This window comes from Wyeomyia smithii, chromosome 2 (assembly GCF_029784165.1).
Source record: "Wyeomyia smithii strain HCP4-BCI-WySm-NY-G18 chromosome 2, ASM2978416v1, whole genome shotgun sequence".
Classification (NCBI taxonomy): Eukaryota; Metazoa; Arthropoda; class Insecta; order Diptera; family Culicidae; genus Wyeomyia; species Wyeomyia smithii.
The window spans coordinates 257,842,966-257,868,645 of NC_073695.1; the positions used below are offsets into that span (position 1 = coordinate 257,842,966).

Here is a 25,680-nt window from a genome sequence, read left to right on the forward strand (position 1 = left end):
AATTTCCTATACTAATTTTCATACAAATTCATGTACATGCATATGTAATTCACCAGTCAGAGGCACGAGTAATCCATATTCAGCAGGTTTAGCATTGTCTGGGGGCCTAAATTGAACAAAAAAAAACTGTTTTCTGGCTCAGTGCTGTCAAGTTTGCATTTTCCCTTGTAACGATTACCCACCTTAGCGTTAATGTATGTTTTTGTGCATGTGTTTGTGTGTGTATGTGTGTGGGTTTGTATGTGTGTTTGTGCGTATTTGTCTAATTGAAATTGCCGATGGACAATAATTTTCGTTTGACCGAAACACGATTGATAAAACAAGAGTAGGAAATAGTCGAGTTTTTACGCCAAGCTATGCGAACAACCTGTGAGAAAAATGCATGTGTGTTCGCATAAACTGGCGTAGCGGTTTTTCTGGATTAATTACCATGGGCAGACTCGTATATACCATGGGGCCTCTATTCAAACACCAATCTTCATGAAATTGACAGACTATTTTGTTGAAATTGTATCTCAATATAACTATTTGGGCTAAAATAACAAAACGCAATGATGGTGTTGGTTGTTACGTCAACTATGTAAACAGGGGTAGTTTAGGGTTGTGTCTTATAAACAACCTCTTCAACAATTTTTTAAATCACTTTTTTGATTTAAAATGTTTTTTTTTCAAACGTAGGATTTCAAATTTAATTTTTTTCAATATTTTAAAATAAAAGCACAAATAATTCCCTAAAAGTCGTCCTTCGACATCTTTTTCGATCTCTTGTATTATACATCGAATCATGAAAATAAATCAGCCCGTTGTAAATTTTAGTCAAGATAAATTCATGGATAAAAAGTATTCAAAGTTGCATGGTTTAGTAAGCACTACACACCCATAAAGTCTCATTGAATTCTGAGAGAGTGCTGACAACATCTGCTCGAGTTGGTGCGAAATTTGGAAAATGTGCAGGTTTTTGGGTAGAAAAGCACCCCTTCCTTCTCTGGAAGCAAAATATGTGCAATGAAAATATGTGCAATGGTCTGCTAAAACAAATAAATTTAGTATCAAAACGCTCCGTCAGGTGTGCAACATTTTTTGCCTATTGAATTAGAGCTTTTTAGAAGCATGATTCAAAACACTTGGCTTGGGTAGAATACATATAGCTCGATACATGAAACGTTGTAATGTTGATAGTTGTTTAAAACTCTAACACATTTAGGAGATATGCGGTTGTCGCCAGAAACTTTAGGCGCGGCAGCACAGGTTGCATCATAAAAAAAACTTTTTTTGGGTTTATTGCCGTTTCACTATGAGGGTTTCGAACAATTTCCAACAAACGATGTAAAGTACATAACCTAAAAAGAATAAACCAAAAAAAAAGATAAAATAATACTTCAACTCATTGTCGCCATTGACAGTAGATAGTTTTGGGATTTTTTGATTTAAAATTGTTTTTATTTTCAGGATTTGTGTAAATTCGAAAAAGGTCAGTGTCATGTACCAGTAAACTGAAACAAAATTGATTGCGTAAAACGTAACATTTTTGGTCAAACTATCGCAACCATCAACGTGTGAGCGCTGATTTTATGTTAAACCACCACTGGCACTGCGATTACGACACACCCGAGCGAACAAAGTGCCATTTGATGACGTCCACAATCGGGCATCGTAAATTACCAAGACAGATCAGTGCCCGGTGCTAACCGATCCGTGGTACGAAAAGTGACTGCCATGACAAGATTCAACCTATTGCCCAATCAATCAACCTATTCAGAACTTCTCACCACCGCCCATTCTCCCTTTGGCATACCGCTGTCGGAAAACGTATCCGCGCCGATCGGACACCGCCGCGCCGCGCCGGTAATATCCAATCGAAACTCATATTTTTCATTCAAGCTAATTGAATGTTTTGCCACCGTATATTTACCATTTGTAGAGTGAGAGATCAATGCTTGACGACGACAACGACGACGGTCAAATAGTGCACCCCCGACCGGCCGGACTGACAGACTGTGTCTAGTCGGCAGTTTCTCGAAGCGGCCAGGTGGAGAAGCAGTAAAAATCAATCGATCGGATTTAGACACGTACTCCGAATGAGCTTGAGTTCAGTTCAATTAGACGTATTTCTGCTAAGCCGGACGTGCCGTTGTGCGATTTCCGAACGACGACGACGACGACGACAATGTCAAACGGTACACTACCGCCCAGAAAGCCGGGAAAGGGCGGATCGAACCGAAAGGCTCATATACAATCGTACGACTGCTGTGTTTCATGACTACTCGAAGGCGGCTACAAGCTAGAAGCGCTCGATTAGAAATGAAGTCATTAGTTATGAAAACTATAAACTAGCCGTGCACTCATTAATTTTAACAGCGGCTGTTAGTTGGTTAAGCATAGAGAATTCGCCAATAAGTGAAAAAAAAAACGCGTTAAATTGGCACGGCTTCTGTTTGTTTCCGCTACGCTTGAGTAAAATTCTGTGCATTACTGATGTAGATCCAGCTCATCATTCTGATTGAGTCATAATTGCTTTCCCAAACTGATATGCAAAATGTTATGAAGGTGTAAAGATTCGCTAACTCCTATAATAGGCCCACTGAAGCGGATATAAGGCGCACGTTAACTATTTCCTGCGTTCGGTTTCTGCAATATGGAAATCAATTAAGTATGTGCAGTGAAATCCAAGAGTTGCAGGTAATAAATGATCTCCTGATTACCAAGTATGGCTTCAGTTGAGCTGAAGAGATACTAGAACAAGTAGCAGAATTACCAATAAATCATCCAATCGGTTGAGTTAGCTCTCGAAATGGCAATCCAGCTGTAAAATTCAATTTATGCACCATTGTGGAGGTAAGCAGGAAGGTGCGAACAAATTCGCTCTTATAGTGGATGTGTAGAATTATTCAAATGGGTGTACATATTATAAACATTAAGAAAATTTTCATAAAATAAAAAAGGCGTTTTCGGAAATATTTGAATCGGAGCTAATGCAAGTTTATAAATTCCTTGCTACGCTTCCTGCATTCTGCGAATGCAGTCGTACGGTACCCCAACGCTTGTTACCAGTAAGGTCACAAGCTAGAAAAATTTCTAGAATGCTTGAATAAAATTATCGTTTAATTATTGAAAACAAGCAGGAAAAACAAACAAACAGTGAATTGCACAGCGGGTATTGCATTCATCTCTCGCCATTTCTGTTGTAGTACATTTTCCTTTGGCGTAATTTATAGTTCTAAATAAAAAGGGTCCATTTAATGGCTGTATACATGCAACGGGCAAGTAATATTAGTCATGCTATTGGCACGTGATTGAGAGTAAATGGTTTGGAATTCGAACGTCAATTTCACGACCCACGAAACATTTTACCTCGAAGCACTCAGACCGGCTAGCTGGCAGCATTCACATTCACGCCTTTTCGCGCTTTAGCGATTGATTTGAATCGGTATGATTTGTTAGAGAGCCCGCTTCGATGCTCGTCGAATGTGCAAATCGAGCTCTCTCTCTCTTTCTATCATCTTGACGCTACCAACAGATGCATGCAGATTGCAGGGAGCTTGTAAGACTCAAAAATCAATAATTCAACATAACACCTCCGGCGCAGAAGTTTATGTTAGTGTGTGCGAATTTTTTTCTCGCCCCCTCAGGCATCAACGGCAGATGAATTAAAACCAAACGAAGTGAATAAACAAAAAAGTGATTCATTCATTACCGCATCGAGTACTTGTTGCTAGTAAACCGGTGATTGATTTATTACCGCACATGCAGACAGGCAGTTGCTTCGACAGTTGTACACGATCAATACACGGACGCACCTCGGGGAGACGATCCGTGCGTCTGTGGGTTAGGCGGCAGCAAATTGTTTCATTCTATTCGATGTTGCACAAGCCGAATCGATAAGCGACGAACCCTTTCCCCAGGTTACGTGAATTGGTGCAACACGGTCAAGCTAATTAGTATGCCGATGATTAATTTGCGCTCTGCCCCGGTCAGACAATATCCGCTCCCGCTAGTGGGCCATCAGTCAGCGCCGCCAGATTCGGTCCGGATCAGCTGAGTCTGATTGGATGCACGCGGCGCAACGGGAAACCCACGACATTTGCCTCCCTTAGTTTAGCAGTCTGCTGCTGGCACTCGTACGGGCATGAGAGCATACACTGTAATCGTTTTGGAAAGGTCTTACGTGCCTGTCCGGCCTAGCCAAATGGTACATTACAAGCAAATCCGTCCGTAACTTCTTCGGGGGCTAACTGTTGGCACAAATAAATCAGCTCTAGTGACGTGCTGGTTTACAAATTTCCTGGCTAATTTAATTTTCCTGTGGTACATTTTCAAATATGCCGCCACGCGTGCTCTGCCCCGGGATCGCGGGCGGCAGATTGCCGACACGCGAACAAACGGGCGGCGGCTTCTGTTTTCCAACGATTTCGAGAGTTGTCAGCAGCAGCGACCGGCTGAGTGTGGGTACTTCTTTGAATCTAGCGCCAGGTTGCGGCAAGCAGCTCTAGAGCTAAGCTAGCAAAAGCGATTTTAGTCGATGATTTGCTGTCCATTTTTCTCTCTTTTTCTTTGGGCACGGCCAGTGTAAAAGTCCATTTGATAGTCAATGAGCTACTGTAATGGGTAAAAAGCGCGTTATGCTAATTGGATCATGTCGGTGGGAGCCCGATGGGCATAAATGGCTTGTAGCGTGCCGTCGTAGGGTGGTTCGAGTTGGTGGCGAGACTTGAACGAGTGTGTTAAAACCATTAAATGAGCAATAAAATAAACAAAGAAACATACAAAATATTGTTTTAAGGATTTATTGTAGATTTTATTTTATTTTGACATTTTATTTTGTTTGATCAGTTCAAAACGGTTTCTGAAATATTAACTTCTATTGTCATTATAAGTTACATTTTCGCATTGTAAGTCCCGCGTACAACAATCCATGACTATCTGTAACCAATCTTAACAGTATCCTTTCCTTCTCAGTCTGATGTTAACCTCAAACTTTTTTCAATAATTCCTACGCACCCTTTCTTATGTTGAAATTTTAAATCCGTTTGCACCTTGACGGTACAAAAATTTGCGTCATCAGTGCCCTGACTGTTTTTTTCTAAAATTTTCTCATTAACAACTCTTAATTACTAAAACCTCGATTCTTCAATATAAGATCCCTTAAAATTTAACCTGTTAAAATAAAAATAAAACGAATTTGGAAACTGATTTGAATTGGATGGATTATTAAATGAAAACCAAACAAATAAACATTTTGAAAGGTAGAATATATTGTCATGAAAATTATGTCAACATTGCTGAAAATTATGCATAACAACAATCCCTCCTCCCCCCATCTTTCATGTAACAATTAATAACGTTTGATAAGACCCCCATTCCCTCATTGAATTAAGCAACACTAAACATCCTCTCCGTCTCACTTGTTTTTCAATATTGGAAACAAAATCACGTAAAGTGATTTTAAACATTATTGAATTTACCGGAGAGGAGTGCGTAGTGTTGCTTAGCAAAAAGTTAAATACATTTTTCCTGTTCTAATTTCATAAATTAGCAACGAAATTGTTCCACCTAACGCAGGCTCAGCACCTTTCCCCCATCCATGCGTTACGTAATTTGTATATGATGCCTAAGGAACTCTGCATTTGATATGAAAACCTTCCTGAGATGAACCCGATTTTTTTTTCGGGTAAAACCAGAACCCGTAAGTTTTTTCTCGATCAAACCCAAACCCGAATTTTTTTTCGACCCAATGCTTCAAACCGCGAATAGCAATAAAAAGTTTGATTCTTACAGTTGCATGATATTAGACAATATTATGCTTATTTAACTTGACCCGAACCCGAGATTTTTTTTCTTCGATCAAACCCGAGCTCGATATTTTTTCACTAAACCTAACCCGTATCCGACATTTTGAAAAATTTTCTAACTCGAATCCGGCGGGTAAGGGACGGGATCGGATTTCGGGTTTGTAAACCCGAAACCCAACCATCTCAATCTGCAACATTGAATTTTCGAACTGGTTTGGCTCTGACGGTAAGTATTTTATTTATAATTCGATTTATAAATGCGTTTTTGTTAATGCTCATCGTAGCACTGAATTAATTTAGTAGCACTGAATTAAATTTGGACGGCATTCAGTTGAAGTATTAAATTAGCTGGTTGGAAAACGGCTGAACACTAGACTGGCTCAAATTTGCATGATGGAGCTGGGACTTACCTTTCATCTGAAGCCACTGTAATGGGTTAAAAACTGACACAAGCCGAAAAAATTAGCACTTCCATTGTCAATAAAATTCTATGTCTCGAAATTCTCATCCGATTCTTTAGGGTTCAAACTATAGCTGTTTAGGATTCCAAGCATGAATTATTGTTTTTTTAAATCATCGAAAAAATGTTTTTAAGTTCAACAATAGACTATCTCACCGAATCTCTTTAACCTCACTTTTTTGACAGTTAGTGGTATCTTTGTTTATGTTTTGGACTTTCTACTTTTTTCTGATGGAGCAATCGTGTTCGTAGTGGAAATGCTGCTCAATTTATATTTGTTCTTAGTGTACTGTCACCTCCCGCACAACATTTAAAAGGCATTTTGGTCACAATTGGAATGATCTGCTATAATTGAGAACAAAACTGCATTACCCGAAGGTAATCAAAGTAACCAGTAGCTGTCAAACTCAGGTGCGTGACGTCACCTTGCGATAGTCTATAACAATATCACCACTACCGTAAACTGGGGTGACTTTGATCACCGGGGTGACTTTGATCACTGTTCTTCTATTTTGAAAATTTGGTAAAAAAGCGCTCGTAGTGCTTGGGATTTGTCGTAATCTTCACTGATTGTGTGGATATATGTCTGCACTGCTACTATTCATGAATTTCCTGCTATTTGAACAGTGTTTTTCATGCTAAAATATTAATTGAAAATAAAGTGTATTTTTGGCGATTTTTGTTGCATACAAACAATCGGTTCAAGCAGATTCGAAACAACAAGTTGCAATACGTAATTTTTTTTTGTTCCCAGATTAGTTCTTAAGATGAACAAATATTATAACAATGCATTTCATTGTTATTTTTGCAAGTTTTTTCTCAAAGGCAATGTTGAGTCCCAATAATCTCCACAGCGTATTACATATTTCTTCTTAACAAAAACACAAGACGTGAAGTGACATGCAAATTTGGACAATTGCATAAGTCATATTTCACGTGGACTGGTTTTTGATGATTTTAGACTACCTTCCCTCTCAGTGGATAATCATTCATATATATTCTAAAAATTTTGTATGAATCTTTGACATTCGCCAACACAAACTGTTCACGTAGAATGTGAATGGCCCCCGAATTGCTTTCCATATTTATGAACTCGTTTAAGTCGTTTAAGGCTGTTTAATTTAGTGAAAGTAGCAAAACGTTACTCCAAATTCATCAAAATAGTGAAGTGATCAAAGTCACCCCGGACTGATGATTGGTGTAAAATTTTTAGAGCATATTTAAAAACAGCAAAATTGTTACTAAACTTTTGAAGTAGTGACTGAATCTTTCTTAATGCATGCTTGTACTTATTTTAAATATCAAACAATATTGTTTTCAGTATATTCTGAAAATATTTAAGATACAATAAAAAAAAAGTGATCAAACTCACCCCAGTTTACGGTACGTATTTTTGTAAGACATTACACCATCTAATATCAACACTACGTACCTGTAAAGGGGTTTTCCTTAAGACGGAGGTCGTAGCATTCAGCAGCCAACGTAAAATTACCCGATCAAATTATTATTTGAATTATTTGAACGATTTCTATATTTATTCCAAGCGGGTCAAAATGTGCCATCAGAAGATAAACAAAACGCTTGCAGTGTAACCAATATCACTCCAACTTTTGTTATGGTATACCTAACAACGTTTTCTAGTTTTGTTAGACTTTATGTCCAGTTAACGTTGAAACTATGCGAAAACAATTTTAATATTCAAACGAAAAAACAACAACTCATTTTCAAAGGTTGAATAATATTTTTTATCATAAATTTATAATCAATTAAAACTGCCACTGATCAAAATGATTGTCGATCTGATTGCACTGCGCATAACAACACATTTGCGCATGCGCTGTTTAGCAGTTGTCATAGCAACAGTTTTGCGCATTGCCGTAGGTTAGTACTAAGGGCATCTTCAGCGGTGGTCCAAATCGTTGTTTTGTTCTGTTTTTTTGGAACAAACTCAAACTCACTGCTGCACCGGTGTTGTAAATTTTGTTTTATACCAGATCTCAACTGAAAAATTTTGAAACTAGTATACGTTTTGGTCTATTTTTGTCACTTTTTGGAACAAGAAATAGATCGTTCTAAAACACGTTGCACGCTACCAATTGGTAGGTAAAATTTCATATTTTAATTGAATACCTCATTTTTAGGTATTTCCATGGGTATTTCCATGGGCGCTGTGGGATAAACAAAACAAAGATTTTTCACATCGATCACAATTGATTTTTGTGGCTTTTCCGAAAAGCAAAATGAACAGTTTAGCAAAAGGAAGAATTCTGAAAAGCCGTAAAGGATCACGCCCAGGTTCAACTATTTTGTTTCAACCATCAATCATCAGTAAGGCAAATACGTTGGCTATCTAGCCTTCGTTAACTGCCTTAATTATAGTGGTACTACCAACATCGATCAGTTTCAAGAAGCAAAAAAATGTTCCCCGAAGACACTGAACTGAAAACTGTCAAATGCAGACTTGTTACAATATTCTCAGAAACGAGCCCAAGTTTAAAGAACGGCAAGATTTTAGGATTTAAGAAATTGGTGGAACGAAAACGGAAGACGAATATCTCCGCGTTCAAATATTTTTCGATATCCTCCGAAGCCCTACTTGCAGCAGTAATTTTTCGATCATAGGTACCAATCTTTCCTGAAAAATGTACTGACGTTAAACTCAAACCGTAAAATCCATAGTCTTGTGGTCCACAAGTTGTGGATATAAAGTATCTTGCCAAAGTAACCGTTTAATGTGCATAGAAATTATCGAATTCCCGTTTGTTGAATATTGAGCGCTCCGCGGAGTGCTCTATATTATAACGAGTCTCATGGGAAACTGATAGCATGGGGTATTAATTGTTTTTTTTTGTTCACACAACATTTATTTGGCACGACACAAAACAAATTAATGTTTTACGGAGCCAATTAAGTCTAATGCATTATGGTCTAAAATATCTTATAAGCTAAGGACAATTTTTTTATTCTCGTTGCCGACTACGAGCTGGAACTAAATCTATTACTAAAACTAACATGGTTTTTTTTTATCCGAGATTCGTTTCGCTGTTAAATGGGCACCTTGATGCTCTTCAAATAGCTGTAAACAAGTAGCATGTATGGCAAGTTTCGCTGAGCGAGGATATCACGAACAGGCACATAGGGCTGGGGGTATTGATTGTTGACGGGTGACAGATGTCAGCGGTTTAAAACATCAAGATATACATCACCGGTGCGACAAACGCGAAGTTGGTCTATATTCGCTAGTTCTATTCAGGTTTTACTGGTGTAAATCTAGTATAAAATTTTTCCAAAAATAGACCACAGCGGAAGATGCCCTAAAGATGTATTTTGCCACTTCATTCTATCAAGTTGGCTTGCTTTCATGCAGTTATCTAATACTTTATACTGTATCGGTACTTGTTCTATAGCAACCTTCAATTTTTGCGCTTTCCTGGTGGTAGAGGTGTCATTGAATAGGTAACGTCAACTATTCTAAAACAACGTGTATTACTTGGGCAGGGTAACCAACCCCGGTTGATACTTCTGTCGTATGCTGACTAGGCTGTACCCTTATGTTAGGGGCCGTACAACGGCGTCTGGACCGGATTGGGCGACTGAATCATGAAATGCGGTGCCTCGCCTGCTATGTCAAAGATGGCAGCCCCGTCGCGAGACCAGGTATCGCAGCTCTAGTAAGGTAGCATACCGAATCTGACAACTACGAACAATCCAGATAATAATACGGAACGGAATAATCAGCATGGACCTAGGCGATCGATTATTGGAAACCCGGCACTTAGAATGTAAGGACTCTACTCGAATCGGCATGCGCAGGTATCCAAGCGAGAGAGCTGCGGAAGTTAAATGTGGAGGTCGCAGTTATTCAGGAGGTGCGGTGGACGGGAGAACTTGAATTCCGGGAAGTAGATCCTATTGCACTATTGCGGACACTTCATTTAAGTACCACATCTTCTACAGTGGTGGCGTGAAAGCAGAAAGAGAAGTCGGTTTCGTGCTAACTGGGAAACAGATGAAGCGTGTTACTAGATTGAGGCCGATCAGTGACCGCATAAGCGTGTTGAGGGGCAAGTTCTTCAATTAACAATTACAGCCCATCGATGTGTACGCACCGACTAATGATAAACTCGATGACGAGAAGGAAGAGTTCTCTGATCCCCTTGAGACGACTTACAGTGCATGCCCAGGATCATTGAGCCCTGAACGAACAGTGGAGAAATATTTACAATACGTTCACCACCACAACGCGAGAAGTGTTGGGTACAGCTGCGTCAACCTCGCCCAACGAGTGGTTTGACACTAATGTCGTTTTCGTTTTCGTGGTGTAGCTACACTCGGGCTAGACTTTGGACACCGTAAATGTTTTATTTCACTTTTCGGACCACACTTTTTCTGTCTCTGACTACACTTTTTCTGTCCCGGACTTCACCCGAAAAAGCAGAGTGTACTGAAGGGAGTTACCAACACATTCACACGTATGTATCAAAACTGGTTTGTTTTGGTTGTCGTTCCACGTGGTATAGTGTCAGGTAATTTTTTTTCAGCACATTCGTGAGATGGAGATATGAAATGGAAACGAGACAAAATGATTATGGCGATAATGACCAAAACAAAACAAATTGACAGCTATTCCTATTATTACGCATACCAATGCAACTACACTAAAAATGTTCTATTTCAAGCTGCAAAGTGTAGTCCGGGAAAGTGTAGCTACACCGCGAAAACGAGTTCGACATAAGTACCAACGAGCGACGGATGAGCTAGGGGTATGTCGAGCAGATAGATCCACTGACAAGAGGATGATGGACAAGCTGTGGATCCACCAACCATGGACGAGGTTAAGAAAGCGGTTAAAGAGCGGTTAAAGGGAAGGATGGCATTCCCGCCGAGCGTTTCAAAGTCGGGAGCGAACAACTGTACCGTGCCATTCATCTGACCATGCTAAAATGAACACTTCTTTCCCGCATCCTATTCCACTGACTAGGGCAGTTGCAGAGAACCTTTGTTGGCGAATACCAACGTGGTTTTCGAGGGGGAGGTATGTTCACCTGGCGACAAATCTTCAAGAATTTAACTTGCAGACCCATCATCTGTTCATGGACTACAGGGCAGCGTACGAATCAGTTAAGAGAAATGAGTTATTACAGATAATGTTCGGACATAGTTTTCCAGCAAAACTAATTAGACTGATTCGTGCCATTCTTGATGGTTCCACATCAAGCATCAAGGTAGCCGGTGAGATATCGTACGCTCGTGATGTTAAATGGTTTAAAGCAGGGTGACGGTTTTTCAAATTTATTGTTCATCATCGCATTAGAAGGGGCTATATGGAGGGATGGCGTGCAGAGAAGTGGCACCATCATGACGAAGTCTCACATGCTCCTGGATTTTACGACCATATAAACATTATTGATATCAACCGTAGTGGAAGAAGCCTTTGGACCTCTCAGAAGGGAAGCTACGAGAATTGGGCTCGTCATAAAGGCCCCGCAGTCTACAAACCCATACAAAACTAGCACTCTTTAAACCACTGATACTTCCGGTGGTCCCCTATGGTCATGAAGCATGGATATTGGAAAAGGCTAATCGGCGAGCTCTAGGTGTTTTTGAGCGTAGATTCTTGCATTCAATCCTGGCGGCCAACTGCAACTGTGAGGTGTTGCAGGCATTCAAATCGGCAGGTATAGTCAAGTGAATAAAACACAGCAGGCTACAGTGGGCTGGGCATGTAGTTAGAATGCCGGAAAAGGAATCCCGATAGAGGCCGGGTAGACCCCGCACTCGTTGGATATGTACTGTGGACGAGGATGCCTGTGTAATAGGTGTTAGAGGGGACTGAAGGATAGCAGCCCAAGACCGAGTGACATGACGCCGTACTCTGGATTAGGCACTGGATCGATAGCAAAAATAAAAGTTAGTACAGTCCTTGCGGTTGCAAAAATACCGAAATTGGAAAGTACTTAAATAGAAGATTTACCTTATTTTATTCAACTTTCCAAAAGACTGAAGTTGCCATGTTGGATTTACAAATAGCGTCAGGAATCTATATTTATTCTCTGGATGACATCCTAGTTCTGAAAATACCCATGTCGCAAATAAATTATTAAGACTAGTTTTTGAAAAAGACTAACGTGAAAATTGTGTTAATGATTACAGAGATTTCTAAAGCCGGAACTGTTTGTTTGATCGGTGTGACGCCTTTGGCAAAGTTGTAAATAATAATTTTGTCTTTTAAAAGAAAAAAAAAAACATTAATCAAAAATTAAAAATTAAATATCGCGCAATGAGCTCATTTCTTTAAATCAAATTCTATTTTATGGAAACTGCAAAAAGTAAGACAAACATTGATGGCAGTCAGATCGTAGAGGAAAAAAAATTGAAAAACTAAGTTAACCAAATAAATTAGACCCAGAGAGGTTTGTTTGATTGGTTTTACCAAAGACAGATTAATTTGTAGATAGTATTTTATGCATCTCATTAATTGATATTTTTCGGTGGAAAATTGTTCACCGGAAAATAACAATTTATGTTAAACATAACCGTTAACGCTGATGAGACCAACAAATAGCTGGTATTTTAGTCCTTCAAAAAAAATTATTCGCCCTAAGAAAAAGAGAAGGATAAGAACATATTACAAGTTATACAATATCTAAAAAAAAACAACATCTTCTAATTTTTTATAAAAAACTACTCAATGTTAGCAAAGCATTAATGGTTGTTCGAACTTTGAGAAATAGAAACTGAAAAAGTTGAAATTTAGTATGTAGCTTTAGGGCTAAAAATAGTTTTTTCATCAAAAGACTCTTGGGCTCTGTTCAATTTGTTCAATGTAATATCAAAGGTATAAGCGATACTCCAAGATACAATAACAATTTGCCTTTACATGTTCCTTCCCCTTTTGCGAGGGAAGGGGGTCGCATTTTTGGCCAGGACTGATCAAAACATAAAAATCTCGCTTCAGGTTGGAGACAAAGTCATCGCATCTTCGATAAAATTAATCTGGATCACTGACACTCTTGAATATTACAATTGAATATTACAATAAACAGATTTCAAATAAGCTGATCTAACGTCGAGATAAACCTTTTTTAGTATTGTAGAGGAACTGGGGCAAAATTGACATGTTGCTGACAATTTTCTTGGATCAGACAAAAGCAAATTTTTGTTGAACTGAGTCATTTCTTTACTATTGAAATATTCCAAAACCATTTTTCATCTGATTCAAGATATACATGCTAGAAATATAGACACTCTCAAAAACAAATATAAATATAAGAAAAAGTGCTGCTTTCACCACTTCTAAGTTGTCCGAATAAAATTGTATCAAAAATCGTTAGTTTTTCCGTGGTGTGCGTGTATTTTCAATTCTGTAACAAGTCATCCTCATCGTTTCCTCTTAAAGGAGACGCATAGTTGTTTTCAAGTTTGCCGAGATAAATTAAGTGTGTATACCATTCGTTTATATGCTATTTTTTTGTGTTTTACATACCATGTTTTCACTTGCTAATCGCTCTAACAGAGACTCGCTGTAATAAGTGTTTCTTCTAGTTGATGTGGTCGTATATTTCAAATGTTTTAACGAGCATAAATGGTCGGCGTGCGACCAGACCGAACCAAGCGCCAAAAACTTTATTTCGAGTAATCGGCGATCAAAGTTTAACCACCCCGTATGTTTCCTGCAAACTGCTGCAAAGAAATTTTGTTATAATACCATTATAAACTGTTCAAATGATTTCGTTTTATCATGAAAGATAGATTATCAAATTTAACATCCACTGGTGTCAAAAACTCAATTTAAAAAAAAGGCGCTTGGTTCGGTCTGGTCGCACGCCGACCAAATATAGCTTTTATTACTTTTTTTCGCGAATTAATCATGTTTAGATAGAATGTTCACTGACTCACTGTTCATAAGAATCAGTGCCAAAAATATAAAAACAGTGTCATAAAGTTATTTCATAAAGAAAAACACAAAATTATGAAAATTTTGCGTAAATAACACGAAATAATAACGCATAATTGAGAATTGGGTTATAAGAAGCGATCATAGAGCAGGAATAACTTTCAACTGGACTTATATAGACGTAGAAATTCTAAGCATCACGACAATTCATACACACCTGACTGCGCAAACTGCCACACAGCAAAACTTCACCACCAATTCGCCCAGCTGAAGATCCTCCCTAGCAGTCCTTCAAACAGCGCAGAAAGGGCTTTCGTTCCGGTCGTAACATGAATGCACAATTAGCATCGCACATGATCCCATTTACGACACCTTCACTATTTTGGACCCGGGACGATGTGTAATATTATTTCACTTGCCGTACCGCGCCGCACTGCGGCTGCTGTCAGCGGCTCACTGTTTATTCCGTGTCGACACCAGCGCGGAGAAAAATGGTTTCCTTCTCGGAAAATTGCGGCACGCTCGAAAGCTGCCCTCAAGATCTGGATAAATACGGACAAATTATTTCGCACTTACTGAATTTAGTTTTCACTTGCTACGAAACGCAAACGACACATAAATAATCCTCTACCCGCAGTGGCTGTTGGTTATGTCTTATTTTATATTTTTTGTGTGAGTTTTGGTCACTCGATGTTGTGGACATGTGGAAACTTGGTGGTTTTGATTTATTGGACGCCACATCGCCAGAGAACAGCTTGCGTTTGCGTTACGACGTTCGCACGCACCACACCGGCAGCAACCACGTTGCTGCGGAACTCTCACACGTTCGCGACTCCACCACGCAAACCGACCGCGCACAGGTTACAGACTGGCTGTGGCGATTGGACACCGGACCATCGAAGGCTTTGGCTGGTAGAGCGCGATAGGACCGAAGACTGTGGTGACCATGTTCGATTCTTGAGTAGCCCACGATAAAGAAAAGGGATTGTATGGAGTATAGAGTAAAGCTGCATAGAACGCGTCGTTGAGATCGCGTTGAAAAAGCACTAGATGTTTGATATAGTTTGAGGGAGGAAAAAAATACACAGGTTTCGCGACCCAACCCACACCCAATAAAAAACGCTTTCCCGCCACGGCAGCGCGGCAGGCAGTCGACAGGTCTTGGAAGCCAGTTGGTTTATGGCACAGGAGGAGGAGGAGTGCAGCAATGGTAGGGTGAGACGACGAAAAAAAAAGAACGGCCAACGTATCCAAGCTGGTGGAGGTCGAAGTTTCGTTTGATCTATTATGCGAGTACGTGCGGTTTGGCTTTACAGAATGGGTATGCGCATGGATTACCTCATTTTCCATATTGTACCTTGGCTGCTAAGTAGCAACCGATCGAGGCTGGAATGCTATGTTATTGAAATACTTAGCAATTTATGAATGGCAGGAAGTAAAAAGCTGCTTAGCTGACGAAGAGTTGTTTTTATTTTACACTGCGAATTATTAACCATCGGTTTCCAGTAGCATTTAATATGTATACAACCAAGTTGATGTGAATAACCGGAACATTTTTTGTTGTTCTCCTTCTTCTACTGTTGTGCGGAAAAGGTCAATAATTTGTTTATCTGCGTTGGATCTTGGATGTAAACATGGTACCTTTCAATATAAATATATGTGAAGAACGTAATAACGCAAATGTCAGACGAACCTATATATTCCCGGAACTAAGGTCCACCCAAAAAAGATTGGGTCCAAGACCCCTCCTAAAACCGAATCAACTCGCCGCACGTAACCCATATCGAATCGTGAACGATGATTAATCAACTTACCGACATGTTTGTTACTTTGGCGCGCACTGATTTGGCATAATCAATCGAAGGACAAGGTGAGCGGTTAGCATGTAATAATAACTACCAAGCCAGAGCAGCGCCCACTCGCTTATTCGATCCTGCAGAGCTTTATGGAATATATGTGTGTCTGCGCGTTAATGAAGTCTTTCACTCTTCTGTGCCACCCAAACGCGGTAGTGTCCGAAGGTGGATGATAAATATATGTATGGCCTGCGCTCCTATTTCTTTGATAGTTTTTTCCTTCTCAACCGGACCAGGTGTCTTATTTACTGAACCCGAGCTGCTTGTGTCTAACGTTAAACATGGTAGGCACAATTTGTTAATACAGAGAAGGTAAAGGTACATTTGTGAATGGGAATAAAATATTGGCTTGAGGAAAAGCTCAGAAACCATGCTGACAAACTGAGAAACCCTGAGTGCTAAGTGGCATGTTTATTACTTCAAACTGGGCGTTGGCTTTTAAGTTTTATAATAGGAGTTGTAAACTTTGTTTTACAGCAATACGTCGATGTTCTGTGATTTGATTTGAAGCTGTTTCGGTTAATATCTCTTTTTATCCTAATCCACTGCTACTTTCACGATTTGTTATTTTTCTCTAGTTTGTGAAGAATTTTTGCTCCAATTTTAGACATTTTTCTTTCTAGCCTTCAGAAGCGTTTTATTGCTTGATTTGGAGTTTTTGTTCAGTTTGGTTATTTCTGAGTTGTAAAAGTGCAATAATTTTGATTTTCTATTTCAGCTTTTTGGCTTTTGAATGTCAGTTATTTATAAACACATCTATCACAAACTTTCGTGAGCCAACTAAGAATAGTCAAGCTTCAAAACTTTATGAAAAGCCTAAGAGGAATAAAATTGTTTATTGGAAAACTTCGAGAGGTTGGAAAATATAAAAGCTTTTTTCAAACGTGTTTTATTTTTACTTTTCTACTTTGCCAGAAACCAATTCAAATTTTACCTTTTCGACTTACAACTTTGTAGGGTAAATCTACCTTGGATGGACCACGTTCAGAATCTTTAATATGGGGTAGAACTACCTTGCTAATACCACCCCTTCAGTGGGACACTCTGTCGACAAACTGTTTATTTTCTTGACAGAGTGTAAAATTACCCTGGTAGGACCACGTTCTTTTAGTGGACCACCGGTCAGATTACCTCAATTTATACGAAAACTTGAAGGATTGCCAGCAAACTTTCGTCGGAAAACATCTTATATAGCTAACCTGCATCAGATTCATGAGAAATATTTATAGGGTAAATTACCTTATAGTGGACCATTTTCTTATAGTGGACCACTCGTCAGATTATACCTCCTTACTCGAGAAAAAATTATATCTCCTGCAAGGTTAAACTTTGTGTACCAAAAATCAATCGTTCAACCGCCGTGTGGCAAAGTCTTTTTTCGAGAAACACCGTTCCGAGATTAACGCGTATACAGTTTCAAGTTTTGCTTATGCAGCCCTGGTCAGGCACGCTGCAAATCGCTCTAACTTTCGCCCTATTGCTCAGATCTTCATTTAAGTTTGTAAAAATGGCTTCAAGATGTTGTATTTCAAAATAAAAAAATCGATTTTTTGGAAACTAAACAGGTTTATAACCCTTTAACTCAATTTCCTTCAACATAAATTAAAATTTATAATTGTTTCTCGTGATTCTGATGCAGATTGGCTGGGTAAGTTGTTTTCCGTTGGAACTTTTCTGGGAATCCCTCGAGTTTCCGGTTATTTTACCCTAACTGTGGGTTATTTTACTCTAAATTCCAATTCATATCAAGAGAACAACCAGTTTTTAGTAAGCTAAGGTTACTTTACTCTACTCTGTGATAACTGCTGTAAACAGTGTTGCAAAGCGAGCGAGAAGCAAAACCCTTCTCCTCCGTTCTGATTGAGAACGAGACATATGCTACGCTTCTCAAGTTTTTTGCACACACGCTTTCGAGATACTCTTTCTTCTTCATGCATTCCCCTGAGTAGCAACAAGCACGCACCGTCACGTAAAAACTCTTCTGTGTTGCTACTCAGCGACTGAAAAAGAGTAGTTTTTGCTAGCGAGTAGAAGTACTCGACTAAAATTGCTCAACAAGGAGGAGTGCTTAAAAAACTGTGCTCGGAAACGAAACTACTTTTTTCATCTACTCGGTTTTGCTTCGTATACCGACAGCCGAACGTGGAGGAAGAATCTGTGAAGTATCGCATACTGGAAAGTGTAAGGTATCGGACTGCTTTAGTATGTTCTTCATAGCAGTCTAATGTACAACCAACCTAAGCAAACCGCTACCGAAGTAGTCCGTTACCCCATTTGAAATATTTTTTTGTCCCTCCACAACTATCGTAATGCATCTTGAAATAATTGTACTCGATTGGTAGTGCTCGCGAGAAGGCCACTACACGTGAGTAAAAGAGCAGGCGCGCGTGTGTGTATATGATCTCGGGAGCGAATGCCAGCAAAGAAGACAGCAAGAAAGAACGAGAAATAGCTTGAATGTTGAATACCCCAGTGTGTGAAATCGGCAACCACGCGAACCTCACTTAAGGTGTTAAATGCAACAAAATACGTCACGTAATTTGTACAATTTCAAATGCTCATAACTCAGGCATCTTTCAACGGATTTCCTTTATTCTTGCAGCAATCAATTGGAGAATCAGCTACGCGTCTACCAAAATGCAAAAATTGTGATTTTTACGCTTATTATTCTGCTATTTTGCCTTATTCTGATCGCAGATTGCGACTAATCAGAGCTGCAATCAAGATTGTTTTTATTGAACCATGATGAAATCCAAAGACCGGAAATAGACCTCACACATAATTTTGAAGGTAGTGATTTTAAGTTTCTTCGGTCATACAAGAATATGGTATCAGCAAACCACAACAGCAAATGAATCGCAGAGTGTTGCTTCAAATCAAATGTTTGGATTCGAAGCTGACTTGTCCGTTCGATTCATCGTTTCACCTAATCGCGCACCTACGTGCTACAAATTTTTGTTGAGATCGTTCATTCTCACTCAAAAAAAATGAACAAATAACAGTCTCGAGCCACAAGTGAAACATTGTTCTGTAAATGAAATTAGATTATTTTTAAACATTTCGCACCATGCAATAAAATGAGCGAAGAGGCTCATCCAATCAGGGTTTTGAACAAATATATGTTGTAGTGTAATAGTACAACAACATAATAGTACTTTAACAGTTATGTTTCAGGACGCACGTGTTTTCCATAACAGCTCCTTTTTTTCTCGGTATTTCGCGGACTCCATTCGTTGTGAAATTTTTCACATCATCGTTTCCGCGGAACATTCCTGGCAACGAAATGAGCTCTACGGTCGACCGAATCTGCGTCATCAACTTAAAGGCAGTTCCAAACAGGCTCAAATGCACCGTCATCTCTGAATTTTTTGTGCAATAACTAAACTTTTCCTCGACCCAGGTCAAAGATCTCCAAATCATCAACGGCAATGTCTACGTTGGAACTTAACCCCTCGAGATAATCCAGAACTTGGTCCAGAGCCACAACATGCAATACGAGCTGGAATACCACGGGAAACACTATCGCATTTCTCTATCCATGGAGGACGAAACAATTGAGGTTAGGATCCATGATTCAACTCTTTTATTTCTTGATGAACTTGGGAACTTTCTTCCGACACATTGTAGAACTAGCTATTTCGAGCAAGTTTGTAGAGAATTAAAAAAAAATATCTCTTAACCTGACAAATTTATAAACTATAAAAGTAAAGCACCCCCTTATAATATGTTTTTACGTGATAACGCTCTTATCTTACTTTTGACATTGTTCAAATGTTCTACAAACTTGAGATTAAGGTTAACATTTTTTTTAAAGACAGTGTATCGCTATTTCTCAATTTAGGGGAGGTGTGTCTGTTTTTGCAAATTTTTTGACACAAATTTTAAGATATGTTATTTTGCGGAAAGGCAGATTTTGACAGCTACTTTCAGTTTCATTTTATTCGTATATACTAAGGTCGCTTTTTACGCGGTTTTTTTACGCGGCTTTCTTTACGCGAATTCCGGGATTTACGCGGTATTTTTTGCGCGGATTTCAGTTTCCCTTCACTCAGAATGCAGCTTTAACGCTGGTTTTTTTTTGCGGATTCCGGAGTTTACGCGGTTTTTTTTACTCGTTTTTTTTACGCGGATTCCGGAATTTACGAGGTTTTTTACGCGGATTCCGGAATTTACGCGGTTTTTTTATGCGTTTTTTTACGCGGCATGTATCCCCCGCGTAAAAAGCGACTTTAGTGTACTTATTCCCTTCAGTTGTGTATTTATGACATACTGGAATCGAAGGGGATTCATAGTAATTTTTCGGAAATTAGGTTGCAACTTTTTTGGAATTTGATTACATTTAACCATGTTTCATGTTTTCCAAATCGGACAACCAATGCCCGTTAATGAGTGAGCCATGGAAATCACCAAACATCTGACAGGTGCCCCATATAGGGTGACCATAAAAGACAGCTGTTCGATATATATTTATTATTCAAAAATCATAACTTTTGAACCAGTTGATCCATTTTCGATAATTTGAGATCAAATTGAAGGTTATCACTTCTAGTTGTAAAAAAAATACCAAAAAAATAAATATGCGTGCTTTTAGGGATCTTTCAAATAATACATAACGCGCTCAAAGGGGGGGGGGTATTCAGCGAAGCGTTATATTGCATGTGGCAAACAAGTAGAATTGCGTTACATGGGAATGGGTGGGTATTGAAAATTGGCAAACTCTGCGTTATGTAATATTTGAATGGTTCCTTATACGCATAATGTATAAAGTTATTGAAATTTTTGTCATGTTTTTAAATTGAATTTACTCAAATTTAGGAAATAATATATTTTTCAAAATTCCTCCATTTATAGAGTCAAATATGCCCTTCAAAATGAGACCAATAGATATTTTTTATGTTTGCCCAAAAAAAATGAGAAACAAATCAAAAACGCATATTTTTGGATGAAAAACATTAATAACTTTGAGTAGAATTGAGATATTTACGATATCAGCATTGCAAATTGTTTCTCTTAAAAAGCTCAAAAAGTCGTTCAAAAACAGTTTTGAGGTGAAACTTGAAATAAAGAAGTTGGAGCAGAAAATGTTTTTTTTTTTAATATAAATCGGTTATTTTCAAAGCTAGAGAAAAACTTTCTTTTACAAAGTTACTTGAAATTATTGTAGCTATAACATTGTTGAAGAAGTTTTGATTCTATCAACAAAAATAAAAAAGTTAGATATATGATTGCATAGAAAATTTTGGTCACCCTATTTTTTGATAATTTTTCAATAAGCGCTTTATCATATGTAACAACTTTGTAGAAGAAAGTTTTTCTCTGAAACATTTCCATAGAGCTCTAGACCCAAATTTCTCCTGAATTTGGTTTCTGGACCATTGTGCAATGATTCTTAATTATTTTATTACAGTAACACTTTTACTTTAACCATAATGTATCGAATTGTAAAAATAACGGAAGTCTCTTATCTCAAAGATTATTTAAGCTATTTGAACAAAATAGTTGCCATACAAACGGATTGTCTCTAACAAGTTATTTATTTCATAATAATTTATGATGTGGTTCAAAAGATTTGTAAAGAAACGTAACCCAAAACCTGTTTAAAACCAACTGCTTAGAATAAAATATGTGGCCTCAACATAATTTTTATTTAAGTTGAAGTTTCTGAGCGTTGCTCAGAATATATTTACTCCAGAAACCAGAAGTTGCCATCCTACAATTCATGATGGTGTCTGAGGCCAATTTTTAGCTTCTTGGCTTGGCTCCGGAGATACTCATATTGAATGGTATTTAGTCATTTCTGACTGTTTGCCAGACACCGGAAGCCACCATCTTAAAATTCAAGATTGTGTCTGTTATCAATTTTTAGCTTCTGTGGATCTTTCTGGTTCCGGAGGTACTCATATCTAATGGGAATCGTCCATTTCAGGCTGTTTTCCAGAAACCGGAAATTGCCATCTTACAATTCAAAATGTTGTCTGAAGTCGATTTGTGGCTCCAGTGCATCATTACGATTCCGGAGATATCATGTTGGGTGGTATTTGCTCACTTTCCGCTGTTTTTCAGAAACCGGAAGTCGCTATTTTGGATTTCAAAATGGCATTTGGGGACAATTTCTGGCCTCTAAGCGTCATTCAGGTTAAAGAAACACTCATTTCATAATGGCATTTGGAGACAATTTCTGGATTTTGAACGTCATACTGGTTAAAAAAAAACACTCATATTAGGTGGTATTTGGTCATTTTCAGTTGTTTTTTAGAAACCGGAAGTCGCCATCTTAGAATTCAAAATGGTCTCTGTGGTCGATTTTAGCTCCTGTGTATCATTCTAGATCCGGATATTATTATATTGGGTGGAATTCGGCCATTTTTGGCTGTTTTCCAGAAACCGGAAGTTGCCATCTCACCATCCAAAATGTTGCTTGAGGTCGATTATGGAACATATTTGTTACCACTAAAAACATTCACTCGCCAAATATGGTTCCATTAAGTTGATTAGTTCGCAAGATGTGCAGAAATTCGAGCAGAAACATGTGCTTCCAAAAGAGGGAGGGGCGTCGAACCATTATGGACATATTTGTTACATCTAAAAACATTCACATACGAAATTTGGTTGTATTTTTTTGATTGGTTCTTGAGTTGTGCGAAATTTATGTTTCATTTGTATGGGACCCTTTCCTTATAGAAGAAAACCATTATGCACATATTTGTTACCTCTAAAAACATTCACCTGCCAAATTTGGTTCCATTTAGTTGATTAGTTCTCGAGATGTGCAGAAATTTATGTTTCATTTGTGTGGGACCCCTTTCTTCCAGAAGAGGGAGGGGTCTCAAATTTTCATAGGAACCTTTATCGGCATCAAAAACCCCTACATACAAACTGCATTTTTATATGTATAGATTACAACATCAATATTTTAGAACCTAAAAAGTGAATATACATTCATTGGATTGAAGCGTTCATGTAAATCTATTTTGAAAAATAAAAGTTTGAATGAGAAAGGCTGGTTCTGACCGCTAAGTGGATTAATTTAGGTTTTTTTTTATTTGAACAGTTTTTTTCTTTCTGGCTCTAACTGGTCCTACTATCTTAAACATTACAAATGTGATTGTCTTTTCTATTAAGTCCAGCCCGACGCTAAAAAGGAAAAGTAATCTTAGTGTTTACTTCTTTTTGCCTTGGTCCGTTTACATCGGAGTGGCCTAACGTCAAACACTCAAAATACATACTGTAAGCGTGAGACACACTCCTTATCATATTTCTATTTTCGAGGTATCTCGTAACCCCGTAATATCTCGTAACGTAATATAGCCTGCTCCAAACTGGGTTTGCTTTGAGTGAACCGTCGATCACCTATGTTCACTTGCTCTACGAGCTAATCACTTCGGAGTGACACTGAATAATCTAATTTTAAGAATGTCACTTTCGGAGCGACAAATTACATGCAGCGAAGTTAGCTCGAGGAGACAAGAAATTGCTCTCCCTATTTTCCATGAAAGGTTTAGAAACATCAGAACAGGAGTAAAAAAAGCATAAATTAAAAACGAATTACATAGATTTAAAAATTGACTTTATTTTGTTACAAATAAGTTCCAAGTCTTCAGTATTCACAGTTTTAGACAACAGCTTTAGAATTTCAAATCAGTATCAATAGTCACTATCCCTCACATCTATATCGACGATCTACGATTGCTGTATCATATATTTAAATGGAATGAATTAACAATGCACTTGAAGGCTGCTTTGTAGAATTGGACCCTTATTATGAAAAAATAAGCGTTTGATTTTTCTACCCGCGTGCCAATTTGGTACACGTCAGTTGTAAGAGCACAAATTTTAAGTTTCTTCGACCCTGGCTTGCGCAACACTGCACTTGTCGAGCAAGTGCTGCAAATGTTATAATAGAATATCGTTTCCTAGCGCAATGTTCATAAACTGCATGCACAGAAGCACAAAGTTCTAAACTATATGCAAATCTAATCGATGGTTAATATTTCCCGTATCAAATCACATGGGCAGGACCGTAAGTCACCGCTACCTATCGAGGGGTGAAGGAACTGCCACGCCAGCTGAAGTAGACTGACAAAGTCGAGACCGTGCTACTGCTGCCCGAGTTACTGGCGCCGAGCTGCGGCAGCGTCAGTTCGCGGGACCACGGCGCAAGTTACGTACTTTTTAGTAGGCAAAAATATCACTTTAACAGTGCACGGGTAAGGAAACGATCATGTCGTTAATATAATAACAGTGCCAGAGCGATATAAAGAGATCGATTCATAACGAGACCAACGGTGATTATATGATGCGGACTCGTTCGGGAGAGGTCATCTGGTCGTTTAGCTTGCATAATAAAATCGATAATTGATAGGTTTGCTGACCTGTATATGGTACGGCACTTGTGGCGAGTGAAATAAATGCAGAATTGGCTATGACGAAATTATGCTACTGAAGTGCATTTTTGCTTTTTAAGCTATGATCTTAGATAGCTACCACCCACTGCAACGCAATCACCAGAACAGAAGGCAATCATTATCCTATTAGAGCATAGTTTGATTTCACATAAGCGGAGCCCAATAATTATTCAATTTCATTCTTGCGATAACTTGAACTTTTTGAATAAAAGAAATCCATCCTAGACTAGAAAAATTTTCCCGGGCGGCCGCCCGCAATCGAATTGAATAATCTCTTGATCCAGCTTGACATGGTGGCAGCAAACCTCTGAACCGAAACAATTTATTATGCCACCCCGACCCCGGTTGGCTGTCATTCTTCGCATTGAATAAAATTCATCACTTTTCCGCGGCGACGGTCCGCAGGGTCTGTGACTCTTGTAATTTGTAATTAAACGGTAGAGCACATGCTTGACATGCCTTCGACTGAACGGAATACAAGAGATCCGTCAGTTGCCAGTTGGTGAGACGACGAGGATTGGTTCAGGATTGATGGCTTTGACCTCTGGCTAAGTTGCTAGTTTTTTCGTACTTCTAAGTGTCTGAAGGGGCAGCAATATTGTGACACGTGACGGCCAGGATCGAAGGTAACCAGAGTGTACTCGATAAAGTCTTTTTTCTTTGTGCAAATCATGCGGTATTAGCATTAGTATTAGCGCGCGGAATGCCAGCTGCTGCTGCTGCACTTTGAATAGCTCAAGTATAGCAGTCAGTCCGTAAGTAAGTCGTCGTTCATCGTTCATCGAAGAGCAATTAGTTGCAAGTAAAACATCGCCTTTGAATGGAATACTCCACTGGAGCAGATTAGATCCACTCTAAAGGCAGCCGGTGGTAGTTTTATGACGCAGGTCCGTCATTTGTTAATCGCCGAGGTTTCACGCTAGAAGTGAAAATGAACTCAAATTAGCTGGCATGCACAACGGAGAGAATGGAATGTTCATCATGCCGGCTGGCTACCGCCATAGACCGTGAAAATGACCTTCGGCTGCTTAAAATGATAAAAAAATGCCAGAGCGTGGGGTGTTTTAATCCAACTCTAAACTGCTTGTTTGATAGCAAAATTATTTTCATTATTACTATTAACCTGTCATTATTATAAACGCTTTGTTCCATTCTTTGTTGTAATAAACGTCTGCGTTTTGGTTGTTGTTGAATTCCATTCGCTACTTAATTCCAGTGTTGTTTTCATTAATAGGAAACACCGTTCAGCGGTTTTGTAGTTCGATAATTTATA

General features: G+C 38.7%; 1 protein-coding gene across 3 annotated transcripts in view; it reads right to left on the reverse strand.

Moving 5' to 3' along the window:
* Positions 1-25,680, reverse strand: part of LOC129725581 (mucin-2-like) — a 151,265-nt gene that overhangs the window by 80,183 nt on the left and 45,402 nt on the right. Inside the window, exon 1 of one of the 3 annotated variants that reach the window (XM_055681584.1) lies at positions 14,364-14,623. The exons of the other annotated variants lie outside the window; for them this stretch is intronic. The gene's annotated coding sequence lies outside the window, so the exon portion shown is untranslated. Of the gene's footprint in view, positions 1-14,363; positions 14,624-25,680 lie in introns of those variants that run through there. 3 annotated transcript variants of the gene reach the window in all.